General features: G+C 39.4%; 1 long non-coding RNA gene across 2 annotated transcripts in view; it reads right to left on the bottom strand.

The window, feature by feature from the left end:
* Window positions 1–11,059, bottom strand: part of LOC121097740 — a 150,756-nt gene extending 139,697 nt beyond the window's left edge. For both annotated transcript variants that reach the window (XR_005831069.1, XR_005831068.1), the window contains exon 1: window positions 10,173–11,059. This is a non-coding gene — a long non-coding RNA (uncharacterized LOC121097740). The remainder of the gene's footprint in view (window positions 1–10,172) is intronic.
* Window positions 11,060–15,908: the final 4,849 nt, after the last annotated feature.

Genomic DNA, 15,908 nt, shown 5'->3' with positions numbered 1-15,908 from the left:
ATTTCTGTGGCTCAGCTAGTCTGCTTTCTGGGGACACCAAGAAAAGACCTCTCTTCTTATGCCAGTTTAAATTGTAGCATCTGACTGATTTTGCTTTACAATCTGTTTATTATTAAGTTGAACATCTACAACTGGTTATTGGTGACTGCTCAGAAAAAAAAAAAAAACCAAAAACAAACAAACAAAACCAAAAAACAACCAACAAATGGAACTCCTGAATTTAATCCAGGAAGTGGAAGACTTGAGAGCTGCATCTTAGTTTCCACATCTACTACAAAGCTGATCTGACTCCTAAAATAATATTACAAAAAAGGTTTGGAAGGCCCTCTGAACCTAAAAATGAAATAGATAAGACAAGGAGAAAAATTAATGCACTTAAATTAAATATGGCAACAACAAATAAAACAACAGACAATTTATTACATGCTATGGATTGTGAAGGAAAGCATTACACCCATTATTTCTTATTATTGCTCCAGGAAAGAAACTCACAGTGAAGGCAAAAAATGAAGTTAGCAATGATTTTTCACTCATGAACCTTTCTCCAGGGATGAGTTATAAAGGAAAAAATGTTGCCTGCAAGAAGAGAGAAAGCAAGGATTATCTATGTTTATGTATTTAGTGAGACACTTGCACCCACGCTTACCCCCTTATAAGAAAACCATGAAACAGCACTTGAACACTTTTTAAAATTTTGTCCTAATCTGTGAAAGACCTGTGTAGTCAAGAAGCAGTAAATTAATCTAAGTATTACGGCTAAAACTACAGTAGGCAACAAGAGAGTATCCAGTATGAGGTAAGCTCTCTCCAGCATTAGGCTAAGCTCTTGTCATGTGGGAGCCAGGTATTCATATCTGGGTTAATTACTGAAGCGGTTGAACACGCTCTGTGTGCAACTATCTCTTCCCAGGAGTTTATTGTTCCCATGCACAGTTTAAGTAAAATATCCACCTAACCTGATTCTGTGTTGCTTATCTCTTATCTGGGGAAAGCTGAACACCAAGGCTCTCTAAATACCTGCTGGTTCATGAGGACCAATAACACTAACACAGATTATTTGTATAAAAATGCATATGGGTTAGGCTGAGGTCCCAAAGAAAAGTAAGCAGATGGGAAAACAGACAGCAATGAAGAAGTGTGCCATCATAAGAATATGCTAAGCTTTCAAACACAGAGAGGTAGGGGAGGGAGGACAATTAGAAAAGTTTGCAAAGTATTGATATTAAAAGTAGTTTAGAAATATCATAGAGTGGGAAGCCAAGAATGATGACAGCATTTGAGGCGATGGTAGGCATTAGATCGAAGGTAATAATAGTACATGAAGCAAAGTATCAAATGTCATACAAAACAGAAGGTAATGAAATACAAGTAATACATAAATAGAAGAAAGGCTAGTGGAAATACAGAAAAGAAAGAATGTGTGGAGTGAGCATGGAGTTGCCATATAAGTTTTCATCAGCTGTTCAGTGGAGGATGGAGGGATTATGTTTGTTATTTTATAAGGTCAATTGTCAAATTAAACCTTAGAACCTTTGGGTATGTTTGTCTACAGTAAACAAGGATAACGGTATGTCTTTTGCAGAGCCATTGAAATGAAGCAAAAATGTATTTTCTGCCTCTGAATGTGGTTTAAAGATGCATGACTCAGAAGCCTCAGTACCTACCAGCCTAGAACCCTCCCAGTTTGCCAGCAGCCTAACACTACGCTAGGGTCACCAGTGTCAGCATATGTCCAGGTATTGCAAAGGATGTGAAACACAAACGCGAGCTCTTGGCCCAGTGGTGCTGGCCAAGAGGGAGACCTAGCAGAGCCCTGGGTAAGGTGCTCATCCGTACACATTGACTCTGGCTTCACTGCTTGTCCCATCTGATCATCTGCCCCCTGCAGAGGTAAGAGAATGGCAAACACAGATTGCCCATGTTAAAACTGGTAGGTCGTGAGCTTTCTCTGATCTGAAACCATTCAAACACATGGCTCCAGGCTTGTACCCAAGTCAGCTCAACAAAGCTTATGTGCCTCAACAAATCATTTCATTAATATGCCTGTACGGTTTCCAAAATAGAGTTAGCTCACATCTGCCCAGCTTAGAGAACAGACAATGGAGGCTGGATCTGTCTGATATAATTTGATACAATGCTGATACAATCTGTAGTCCTAATTCATCAGGGTACACCAGTAATTAAGTGAAAGAAATGGGACCGCTCTGGCTTAAGACTCGGCACACACATATGTAGCTTGTTGCACTGAAGTTAATAAAATGAAGTCTGAAAGACCCCTTGATTGTGTATTCTCACCTAGGCCTTTTTCAAGGGGTTGTTTGGGAAATATCCAGTGTTGAATTATTGATCATATAAATAAACAGAGATGGAGAGAACTGACATACTTCCAAAGCGAAAACAAAGAGTGGAAAGGAAGAAAACGGTAAAGTATAGAAAAGCTGAGGTATGAAGCACAGACATTACATATATTAAAGGTTATTCATGTTATTCTATGACAGAATAACAACATTATGCCTTCTGGCTCATGCTAACACTTTGGTTAAATCCCTTAAGTAGATTAGAAGGAATTACAGACGCTACCAAATGAAAAAAAATACAAACAGGTAGTGTGCATGTTTTAGTATATATAGCTATCTACAAAGAACCGTCATGGTACAGAAATAAGACTGACTTGAGTTCATGAGGGGGAAGTTAGTAAGAAAAATGAAGGTTTGGAATTTTAAGCTTTATGTGTTCCCTTCTGATGGTTTCCCTGCTCAGCTGCTCCCCTTCCCTTTGGACAAATTTCAAGATAAATTCATTCTCTTATAAAACAGTAACCCCAAGCCACTTAAGGATGGATTGTAAAAGCAATCTTCATGCTGCTTTATTTCTTATCTTCATGTATCTTAATGCGCTTTTTACACATATTGAGTTATATCCTGGCCAGGATAAGCTGGAAAAGTCCCACTGAATCAAAAAGGTAGTGCTAATTCCTCTAAAGGTTCCTCTGATTTTCTCTCTATAGCTGTTATTTTTACAAACTAAACATATTACATTCTTCCACACTTTATTCATGAGAAAGGTTTCAAAATACAACCCAGATCACTCCTATAATAATCTGCAAGAAACATACAAAACCTGAACATGTACTCATGTCCTCTCCAGAATATTAGAGATGCAGATGGGTTTACCATAAAGCATTAAATGGTTTTTTTGTTAGCATTCAAAAGATATGTTTTGTTGGTGCCTCCAGACATTTTTCATTTTCCACTTCAAGCAGTATTTATCAGACCTCCTCATGCTTGCCTAATTGGATTGTTTGCCCATTCAAAATGCACAGCAACATTCTACTCAGAGAACAATACATCCAGGCAAAACAACACCTTGTTTAAAAATATATAAGTACATTTCTCGTTTGAGCACAGAAAAAAACCAACATTTCAGATTCCTCAGGAAAAACTTCAGGACATCAGAAGATCCAGGGCAGACTGATACTGACCCAGCAGAAGTGAGACCTGTGGTAGGTTTCACTTTAATCCAGTTTTCTCCTACAATCACCTTTTGCTTACTGTCCTTCGTTGATAACTTTGTTCTTATTTTCAAATGTTCCTAAGACCTCTTTGCCACATCCTGAAGCTTCTGTACTCTCCAAGAAGCAGAAAAACACCTGAAGCCCAAGGCACCAAACACAACTCAAAACACACAAACCACAGTCTCGTTATTCAGGGGGGTACATGCATCCCATAAAACTGATTAAATATAGTCAACAATTTTCCAGAAGATGACACTGCATGACTATTACACAGAAAAGATTTACTGTCTGAAGTCTTGCATAAAACAATTACTAAAGGTCGGTGTAAGAGTAGCAATGCACTATTTTACAGTGCACAGCAAAACAACGCATGTAAGAGAGAATCGTAAAGACTACCGTAGAGACTGCAAATTCTACAACAACCTATAGGCACCTTTTGAGGATTTCAACTAAGACAGCCTCTTTGAGATCTGGGGTAGAGCCATACAGAACTAACTGCAGGGGAAAGATGAGTGGAGAACAAATGGGAATGTCTGGATGTGGAGGCACCAGAAGGAGCACACAGCAGGGCTCAGAACAGCCCGAGTTCTCAGGTAAACAGCTCATCGGGGCTCCGAAAGGGTTAAAATAAAGGTACGTACAAAACCTGCACATGGCCGCCAGTCTAAGCAGACCCCAGGAGACATGAAGAGGATTTGATGGTAACTCCACAAACATTTAAAATAATAACAATTTAAAAAATTAAAAATAACTAAATAAAATGTTCTTGTTTGTAACGATAATAATAAAAAAGAATAAGAATAAGAATAAGAATAAGAATAAGAATAAGAATAAGAATAAGAATAAGAATAAGAATAAGAATAAGAATAAGAATAAGAATAAGAATAATTCATCTGCTGTATTCTGGCATGGGTGTTTGCTATAGTGCTGATACAATTTTGCAACAATATTTCTTACAGAAATTATGAAAGATCTGGATCAAGACTTCAATCCTGATTACGACTGTTTTCTGATTTACTTGGATTTTTTATTCTCCAGATTTTTTCTCCTCAAAATATCTTGATGCCTCTTATGGTTAGAACATGCGTGACCACTCTAGGATAGGCTGTCACTCACAGAACAAGCTTATGAAATTTGCTTGCTGTGTGCAGACATACCCTAGTGAGAGGAGGTAAATATCATTTTTCCTTTCTTTTTTCTCCTTAAAAAGGGCAGTTCCCTGGAAGTTTGCAGTAATACACCATAGTTTACTGTGAAGAGCTCAGATGAGACTGTAATACAAGTGTCAGTCATTTGACTGGCAGCACGTGAGGAAGAATTATTTTTTTCTTCCTCACACCAATGAAATTCTGATGACAAATTCATGCTTATGCTGTGAGACTCTGGTAGTCAGTCCTCAAAACCAAAACGTTTCGAGGACAAACATTGACTCCTCCTATAAAAAAAAACTAACAGAATCTAAACTGGAGATACATCCCTGTAAACCCCCATAATTTTTGAGGCTATTTTTTTCATGCAATGATTAGCATGGATCTGCCATTAAGTGCATTACTCACCAGTTAACAAAAGCACAAAACTCTTGTGGATTATCTGAGAAAGAAGATATCTCTTCAAAAGTAAATTGGGGTGGTGGTTTTTTTGTTCATTCATTTGGTTTGGGTTTTTTTAAGAGTATCTGTTAGAATTCTGGATTTTTGAGAACTGGGATTCACCAAAAACATTTAAGAAGTAAACATCTGCCCCAAAAGCATGGCTCTGGCACTGAAGCATAGTTGCGAAAAAGGTCCCTTTGGCAGTGACTCCTGAGGGCTTTTGGACCCTACTTCATGTCCTGGCTGCCCAGTCCGTGAGATGATGCTGGGATCTAGAAATCAAGCCAGGCTTTCTTGACATCTGTTCAGAAGCTCCTAAAAGTGAACGGATCTGTACATGTGTGAGTACCTAAGCCATGTGTTGGAATTCCTCAGCGTGTGAGGACCTGGATGAATACAGACTTCAGAAATCCAGGTGGTCAGTCAGCTGGAGGGGAGCAGCAAGGACTCGGGGCCAAAGGGCAATACAGCTGCACCGGGAGGAATCAATCAGGCGAGTCAAACTTGAATTCGACACCACAGACATGACACTCAGCTTAATTTCAAAAGGGTCCTAGTAGGCACAGACCATCTCCTCTGCTGTATGTGAGGTCAGGATTTGATCCACAGGGTCAGGATTTTCAGAGGACAATAATAAGGGCTTGTTCACACAACCTTTCCCTGTTCCAGCTGGGCTGGCTAAAGAGGTTATTATCCCAACTCCCTACCTGCATGCTGGTGACCTCTTGCTGGAGGCTGGTACCCCTTCTGACATGCCATCTCAGAGATGTTTTTCTCACACTGAACTGGGTTGGCTCAAATAGTTTAAATGCCAACAAGGCATTTCAGAGCCCTGAAATGTTTGTGAATATTCCTCGCAGCCAGTGAGCTGGAAGGTCTTAAGGGGAAGTAGCTGCCTGAAGCGCTGAGGAGCAATGTGGTAGATAGCACCTCGAGGAAGGAGAGCAGGCAGGCGAGGCGTTAGGGAATGTGGCATCCGGCTCCCATCAAGCTTCATTAAGGTTTAAGGTAACATTTTTAGGCTCAGTTGAAAATGTTATTCTAAGATGGCATTCCAGTGTTTCCATTTTCAGTTTTACTGCTCCTCTCTATGATCCTGAGAGTATGTGAGAAGCAACATACAAATAGGAATAATAGGAAGTAATCGCTCTGTTAAAATAAGTGCATAAAATCCAGGCCCTATTGAAATTAATATCAGAGCACTTTCACCAAGGGCAGGACTTCACTTACTGGATGTACTCTGGCATAAAGCCAGTGGCAGTAGATCAGTGTCAGGGTAGCTACAAATGACTGCTCTGGCAGTGATGGAGCACAGGCACTTTCTATTTTTTAGTTTCCTTATTCCCATTAACACATGCAAATGATGTGCCTTTCTGTGTCTTTTTTGCTTTAGCAACCTCAGTTAATTCCCTGTTAACAGAGATTTTTTCGGTCATCTTCAATAGACGTTTATTTCATCTTGTCTTTCTTTTGAGGTAGAAGGAAGAGAGCGCAATGAGCAGTAATGGAAAGAGATTAAAAATGGCAGAGTAACAAAGCACAAGAATGAATACTGAAGCTACCTTATTCTTATATTAAAATCCTGACCAGAAGTAACAGACTAAAATGTACAGTACGGAAACATTGAACTAGCAGAGATGTTTGTAAACTCTTGAATACCCTTGTCAGGTAAATCTCTACTGTGCTGTATTTGTAGATGCAGCCTTATAACTGTTTCAGAACAATGGCCTTTGCATATGCCACAACTACGTTTTGAACATATTTTTCAGACATATGCCATTCAGTGGTGGTTGTTAAATGCTCCATCCATAAGCCATTATGCTCTTCTATATTGAGGTTTCACTGCAACAGGCAGCTGTTTGACAGAGAATAAACTCCTGGGGACAGCAGCAAATCAAATTAAATATATCTCCACAGAGCTATCATAGGGGGTTGCATGGCTTGACAGGCTGCATCAAGAGCAATAAGCACACAAAAGAAGAGCAAACCTGAGATAAATCAAGACACACCAAATGAGGAAGCAGACAGACAAATCACTATTGGCTTCATGAAAGTCATTAGGAGTTTCAATGTTGATTTCAAAAGAACCAGTATTTCAGCTGTCTATCTGTGGGCATGAAGTTTTTAATCCTATAAAAGTCAGAGACTACCAAATTATTGTTCTTTTCTCATTCACTTTTATAAGCTCAATTATGGGAAATTATACTCACTGATATGCCAATAAATAAGTTCACTGAGGGAAAAAAAAAAAGAAGTGGAACATGCTAATAGTTAAGGCATCGTTCACTCTCTTCTCTATTTTTTTTTCCTCATATAGAGTTTAGTAGGCTTTAACGAAAGAAAATTGCTTGATTGCTTCAAGAAGACCCAAACCTGTATTCATCTCAAACTCATTAAGATCTTTTCTACGCACAAGACAATATGAGTGTTTTCTTTCCTCCTACTTTTCTATTATGTATGATCAAAACCTATCAAATACATACTGGTAGTATATACACACTCTGCATTAGGGAGGGAGGAGAAACAGCAAGGGATGTGTCAACGTAGTAAATAAATTCCTCTTAATAAATCCGATTACATTAACAATGGCCTAAGCATATAAGTGCACACTTCAGGGAATTGTAAAACACCCACATGATACCTTTCTTCAGTATATTTTATATCAAAAAACTGCTTTCGATACTCCCTCTCTCAGCCACTTGTTTCAGCCTGAATATACGCAAGTCCTCAGAATAATTTTCTTCTGGAAAAGAAATTATAAACCTATGTAGAAGTGAGAACAACCTTGTTCTGTTTTAAAAGCTTTCACTCCTACATCATTCGTTTTGTTAATGCTCTTTCTCACCTAACGCTTCACAGGCTCCTGATCAAACTGTGTAACGAGTCTACAATAGTCTTTTTTGTTTTTATGATTTTTCTGAGTGATCTTATCTTAATCAGATGCATAATTAAAAACAGAGAAATACACCTGTGGTGCTCTGACTCACAGAATAATTTCTTACAATCATGTATCACCATGGATCTGTCAAGCATCCCTCCACAGGCTGTTTGGGAAAAGTTAGGATGGAAACAGTGGACAGACGTCCCTAATTAGGCTAGCCCAGTATTATTTTAAAAATACTGTACATTCATTTGCCTGTGTCCAAGCTGGATTAGTCCATTCAGCTTGAAAGCTCCTGTGCAACGCTTACACCGCTATAACTGCCGGTAAAAATTTTCAGCAAAGAGAAAAGCCCTACGTGTTTCTTTCAGAACCAGTTATGAAGAATAGGTATCATTTTGCTCAAGTGTATATTGTTGCTTTTTCACAGAGATGCTTTAGCACCTTCCAACCAGCCCAGTGCTCTGGTGATGAACCTGGGAGATCACCTTGTTCCTGTGATAGGCAGACAAAGCTGTCCTGATTTAAACCTCTGAAAATCTTTGCTTGGACAGGCTCAGAGGGAAAACAATCAGGCAGCTAAATTCTCTGAAGCATTTAGCTGTACACAACATGCTCCATTGCTTGGGATTGCAGGGTCTGAGCCAGAACTTCCCCTACAGCTGTGTCCCTGGCACCCAGAGCAGGGTGCAGCACAGGGCACTTAGGATGCGCGCAAACTGTCTCCTGCGACATCGGATCAGCTGCTGGTCGCCAAAAGGGAAAGGGAGGGGGGCCAGACCAAAGCAAAGCAGGAAGGGGAGCAAGCGGTGCTGTAAGGGGGTCAATGGGTGGCTGAGAAGCAGAGATCTGATATCCACCCACAGAGCTGAATTCTGCTGGAGTCTCTCCCCATATTTTCTCTAAGATGCTGAAGAGCTAGCCCCAGGCCAGGCCAGGCTTTCACAGGCACAGTGGAGTTTCTTGTCCATTCTTTTTGAGCATCAAGCAAAAAACAGATGAGTCCCCATTCAAAAAGTTGCCAAGCAGCATAGTCAACCGACCGAAACTCCATTCGCACAGGCCATGGGCTACAAAAGTACCTGCTACAATCAAGTTGCAGTCACCTCATGCCGGGCTCTCAGAATTAGTGGGACACTTCTGTCAGGCACAGCTCAGTAGCAGTTACCCTGCTCCTGCTGCAGCAGAGCTAACAATCCCATGCAGCACCACAGTGACACGCATCTCATGACAAAATCTGCAACTGTCATGTTAAAGAAAGGCTTGAGTAGTGTGCCATAAATAAAACACAGAGCTTCAGATTTTGAGTACAAGATCAAAGATCTATGGTGTAATACGTATTTCAAACACAGAACTATCTGAAGTTTGGTTAGAACTCAAAAGAATTATTAAAAAAAACAATTAAAACTTTATTCTTTCCCTAAAGCCAGCCCCCTAACTTTAACATAACTCATTATGAGAGCTTTACTTGCAGCAAATACAGGAACTTTCAAGGCCATCTTTTCAGGAGAATACTCTTTTAAAAAAACACAACATTTATTTAAAAAATTGAAGCAAACATATCTTAAATACTTCAATTGCATTTTAAATACCATTCTGGAACATGAAATTATTTAAGTATATTCTTAGATACAGACTGTAATAACTTAATGATTTTTTCACGATTTAAAGTTCTTGCATCATTTCCTTTTTTTTGTAATTAAGCAGAAACAACTTAGGTTATTTTAATTCTCAATTTTTCCCTTTCTCCACCACTCCCCCCAGTACTCCTGAATTCCAGCTCTGGTTAAGATTCAGTAAATGATTCCAGCCTAATCCCCAGTAATTGAGTTCAGGAGTTGTCTGGTTTAAAAATCACATTTAGGGAAAATTTTGCATATTTGTTTCAGCAAAGGAGTTACCTTAATTTTCCTTTGTACTTCCCGTTCTTTAAAAAAGGGTCTATTAGTTTAAACAATTAGAGTAAAAACTTCTTTTGACTGCTACTTCTTAAAAATGGAAGCAGAGTGTCTTTTATTTCCTCACAATACTACTGACCCAGTTCCTGCCTAGTTTATCTCTTTCAGCTACTAGTTGCAGGTGCTGCCTTTCAGGGATTGCAATTGTTCATTCTACCCACAGTTAAGAGATGATAGAAAGGAAGGTATTGATAAATATGGTACACAATACAAAAATGCAATACAACCTTCTGTTTTTCAATAGGTGAGCTATAGCAGTGAGGTAACGTGTCCTGCAGGGAGTTACTGCATCTCCAGACATAGCCACATGGAAAATGAATGCAACTCGTTTAAAATAACATAAAAATCTGTATTTGCACTTGTTCATTATAGCCTTGGCAGCATATATAAAGTTTGAGTTTGCATTTATCACTGGGACAAAATGATCAATACAACCCAAATCCCCCATTTTTTTCAGAAAACAAATCTCTTCACTTCAACAATGCTAGCACTTAAACCAGATCAGCAGATTCCAGCATTTAGCAAACCAAATTAAAATGGAATTTCTGAGCTTCTCTTTAAGCAGCCTACATAGACAGCAAGCATCTGGAGATGATACCAGACTTTTAACACTTGTTGATAACGAGAGAAAAGTTGGCTAAAATGCCAGAAGCTGTTCTTCCAGCCCTGCACCACTGAGGGAATTAAGAGAACCTCAGGAAAGTGGCCCAAGCTACCTCCAGGAATAGCAGCTAATGAGCAGGCTGGTATTGAATCCAAAGAAGCCGACGAACCGTGACAACTTTAGCAGGGTTTGACATGTATTTTGTGAACTACCCTCTAACTGCAAGGCTTATCAGGTGGGTAATGGCTTCCAGGCATTGCCATAATAAACCACTGTTGAAAACAGTGACTGGAAGACAGAAGCCCATGTTAAACTGTCCTCGGGCTTTCAGCTGCAATCTGAGTGTAAGGTTTTAATAACTTATCCAGCATGTCAGATTACATATTGCTGTATCTCAGCATTCTCCAAGTACTTATCAGTCCTGGTACAGATTTATTTTAAGAGGAATGAGTATGCATTCATTTATTAGATATAATGTGGCAACAAGTGATTTTTTTTTTTTCCCGAACAGTTTCAGGTATCCTCAATAAAAAAAAACCTTAATTCTGATCCATGAAATGCCTTGAATGTAACCCACTTACACTATGCTTAGTTCCCTAACTATAAGCCTCTAGCTTGGATGTGACACATCAAGGCAACTCAGCTGGCCTTAGTACCCTGTGCACCACGTAGCTGATGCCTTGACGGAAGATTTATGGCAGCTGCATGTGGAAAAATATGTCAACAGACAGTAACTTAAATAAGTGCAGGAACACATCTGAACAGGTCTACAACACAGGACATCCCTTTAGGTCCATTTATGAGTCCTCTTTTGAAGACACGTACTAAATGGTGACAAACATCTATACAACATCCTAGTGGTTACCAGACTTGAGAAACATGTGGGGCTTTCACCTCTGAGTGATATTAACACAGCCTTTTTCTTCCGCCTGATCTTTGTCTTGTTTGGAAATGAGTATTTTCGAGGCACCTGCTGTTCTATCAGGTTTGTTGAGAAATTCAAACACTTACGGAAGCAATAAAACACAATAAATGTGATTTCATACTCCTCATTTTCTAAAGAAAATAATGCTACTGTGTAAATGTGTAAACTGCTCCTGGCATGCTCCTAGGGGAGTCTCCTTCTCAAGAGGCACACGTTAGAACATGGGTCCTACTCAACTCCATGCATGTACAAAGACAGGCCCTACTCCCGTGACAAGAAAAACTGTGTAAGCTGATCATAAGAGAAGCACAATTGACAAAGTAGCATCATTTCTATTGATTTGCTTTTAAAAGTGGGATGCAGCTGTGAAACTGTGATGCTTTTGCATGCTACACCTAACAGCACCGCAGCTGCCCTACTGCTTCCTGAAGAAGTGAGCCACTGAAACCAGCCACCACTTTTTCTTTCTAGACACACGGTAACAGAAACTGTCCTGAGAAAGTCAGGGATGCAAAAGCCTACTGGCAAAACCTGTGCTTTTAACTAGGCAATCACATTACTTCATCCTGAGGGCATTTCTAGCAGGAGGGGCTGTCAGGTGTGTTTCTATGAGGAACGAATGGCACTAACTTAGGAATATTTTGTTTGTTACCAACTGCACTGCATAGGGCAGCTGAGAAAATAAATGATTGTAGAAAACAAAGCAGCCTCTGACCCAACACATGGCACGCCTCCTCCCAGTGCTTTAAGGGCTGAAATAAACTCGGACTTAGAAGTCCTACAGTCTATAGTCTTATATAGCAGTCCAGATAGCAGTACAACATGTGAAGTGTTTACTGCCTCAGTGTTACATCATGACCTACAGCATTACATCAATTCAGCAGTCCTGGTTAAAAACCTGCACTCAAAACCACTGTCCCCTACCCAGAAACTTGCATGTCACCCTGTCTGAATACTAGAAAAAAAAATCAGAACTGTGAAAGCTGCTGAAAAGTAGATGCAAGCCAGTAGCAGAAAATTGTAACTTTACCAAATAATTCTCAGTCTTTACTATGCCTCATTTTAGAACCTAAGAATGGAAGGAGCTATGGATTTTAAGCTATTGCCCTTCTATTAATGCCACTTTTCCACCCGTAAGACATACCTTGGGCAGCTATTCTACAGCTATCAATAGCACTGCTTCTAACAGCATAAGCCTTGGTAACTATAATGATACTTTCAATAACGTAACAGTTGCAAAATAGTTAGCAGCCTCTAATATTGAGGATGGTAAAGGGAAGGATCTGATGTACCGATCAGATCTGTGCCAGCTTCTGTTGTGATATACCACAGCAGCTTCCACACCCAACAGTTCTGAGCTCACAATGCAGCGTGGCCAGTTTTGTAACAAGACCCACACACGGCTGCAAGACTTCTCAGTCGCAAGCAACAAACCAGTATTTGCTACAAAATGAAATCACCTGAGAAGCCGTTCAGAAGAACTGGCTTTTTATCCACAAAAAGGAAAACTTACTCATGATTTCAGCCTCGGCACTTCAAAGTGAAACATAGTGCAGTATTACATACTCTAAATTAATCTTAAAATACGTTTTTTGAGACACATTACTACAGTAACAGGAAGCAATGACTTTGAGAACTTTTAGTATTTCAGCTTCTTTAAAAGACAAGCCATTGCGCATCTTTAAACACTACGGGCACACTCCTCAGAAATGGTGTAACAATTTTTACACACTGAGAGGGAGAAAAAGGAACTGGACTTCTCTCTTCTGACCTGTGAAGACTCACTTTGATAGAATAAGATCCCTCTCAAGCGACATTGTTATTGTCCTAGTAAGTAGTACAGATGGTGAATATGCTTTTTTTTCTCTTCAGCTTCGTTCATGCTAAAATCACTCTTTAGTAGCAAGTTGGAAAATCCAAGCACTGCTGGACAGTTAAGAGTCTGTGACCAATGAAAGAAAACTAATAACACTTAACAGCTGATGACTTTTATGCACAGACTGTCCCACTTTCATCTTCAGATGATCCTTTTGCACTTAAATTTGTACTGATTCTGGTACAGCACTCACTGTAGGAATTTCTGGCCTCACATTGCTAACTTATCAATGTAACAGATGAAGTGACCTCAGAAAGCGAAACACAATCAATAACCAAAACCATAACAACTGTTGAAAAAGGAAATAACTCTGCAGGTGCTAGGGTTCTGATGGAGAACAGATGTCATATAACAAACGCACCCATCCATAATAGCTCCAGCAAGATGCTGCTACATCTTGGTCCGTAATCTGCTTCTCAGCCCCACGTCTCAAACACCTTAGAACAGCCCCTGTGAATATGAGTAAATTAAATTGACTGCCAATGCAGAAGTGACTGGTAATTCAATTTCTAGATCCATGTGGCATATGCATGAGGTGAGGCAGAAGGGGTAGACCTGGTCATGCCATGCCAGCTAAACTACATCAGTTAGCAGCGGAGCAATCAGTCCTGGAACCACAGGGTACAGATCTGAATTTGAGAGAAACTACTAAGGCTGGTGTAACGTGCCTAAATGGCAATATCTATCTTCCTGATTTTAAGATTGGTAGAAATAAAAAAAAAAGGGGGGGGGGGGGGATATGCCTGCTTCTCTTAGGCTGAGGTCAGATCTAAGTATCCGTAGTGCCTGTATTAGATATAAGAAGCCAGACGTCTACGGAAATAACTGAAGCGTTAACAAAGTGTTAGCAGCTTTGCTTTTTCTTCCTTATAAACTACTACCATTTCATGCCACTGAACCAATTCTCATACATTTGTCTGGGGGCCCAAGTAGGAAAAAACTCATTATAATATTTCAAGACCAGTTGTTAGGAATATAGGATTATGTCCTATTTCCAGATGCAATTAAAGCAGGAGTCTTAGTACTTCTTGAACTACGGGCAGGTGGATGCACTTAATTGCCCTCATAGCTCCTCCTGTTCCAAAATAAAAACATCTTTCAAAATCACTGCATTTTCACAATTCTTTCATTTGAAGTGAGTAACCCAGTTTCCTCAAACTTGAAGAGCTTAACCTAACAGAGTTCTCCTCTGTTCCTCCCAGCCAAGAATGGCTTGTACATATATACAGAAGCAGCTAAATTCCACTTTGAAACCTGAATTCTAAAGGAGTTCAGAAAACTTAGAAAACCCACAGGAGAATGAAGCCATCTTCTGATCACTGTTAAAAACAGAAGTAATGTGTCCTGTGGTAATTTTCATGGGGAAAATTTCTGTACCAATACACTTTAGTGCATGTGTTCACCCTAAGGCTCCGAAAAAACCTGGCTAGCAAAATGCACATGCTACACAGAAAAGAAAAAGCAATGTGTGAATAGTTTCTTCAGTCTCATATTCTGAAGCGTAGAATTACTTTTGAGTAACCTTTTCACACAGGGTGCTAAAAATATTTATGTATGTGTATCTATATACACACACAGCGTACTCCCTAATGTTAACATTCCAGCTCTAAAACTTGCATAAAAAACTTCAGAGGGAACTTCAACAGAATTACAATGCCTTAAAAAGGTGGGTTTTGGAATAGAAGTGGCAACCAGGTTCTTAATGTAATAATGCCATGCCAGGAGAAGATGTATTAAACCAAAAGATTATATACATTTGACTCAAGTCATGCAGCCGCCTTCAACCCCCGTCTCTTTTCCAGCCTGAAGTCTCCTCTGGACATGCATTTGTTCAATACCTGTGATCAACTTTCAGCATTTCTTGATGGTGAACCACAGACTTCATTTTTAAAACCTTCCATATGAAGTACTAGAAAGACTATACATACATGTGGTTGTGCAGAATACTTACTGTAACTACCGATCCAAAAGCAAAAACTGACAATTACTCTAAAGTTTTTTTCCTCAGGTTGGCCAGGATGGAGTTGCCCATTCAAAGTCTCTCACTGAAAGTTTCCAATGCTCTGAGCATTTAATCCTTAGTCCTTAGCTCCCCAGTTGAAAATAAAGAAAGTGTAATCAAATAATCTTCAGATTTCTTTATACTATACACATTTAGCATGCTAACCAGAGAAAGTGCAAAAAAATAAAGCCCAAATCAACTTATATTTTGGCTTATAAATATATGTATCTATCTATTTGGCACCAGACCACCACCACCACAATTCAAGGGGAACTCAACTTTTCTTTAGTGGTTTTGGCAACTGAAAAATTGCCGGACACATCTTGCTTTCAAGAAGATGATCAGATTATTTTTTTTTAAATCATACCTATCAAAGTCAATAAACTAACTTTAATTGCTGATGTATAAGTTTGTGAGAAAGCTGTTGCATTTTTTAGAACTATTGTTAAAAACATAACGAAGGCAACATGGCATAGAAGAGTTGCCACTGGTAACGTGGCATCACTGCCACTGATGACTACCTACTGTTTAAAAATGTCTTTGCTCTCAAGGAAGT

This window comes from Falco naumanni, chromosome 15 (assembly GCF_017639655.2).
Source record: "Falco naumanni isolate bFalNau1 chromosome 15, bFalNau1.pat, whole genome shotgun sequence".
NCBI lineage: Eukaryota > Metazoa > Chordata > Aves > Falconiformes > Falconidae > Falco > Falco naumanni.
Note: the sequence above shows the minus strand (reverse complement) of the source record. Positions and strands in the feature narration are given on the sequence as shown.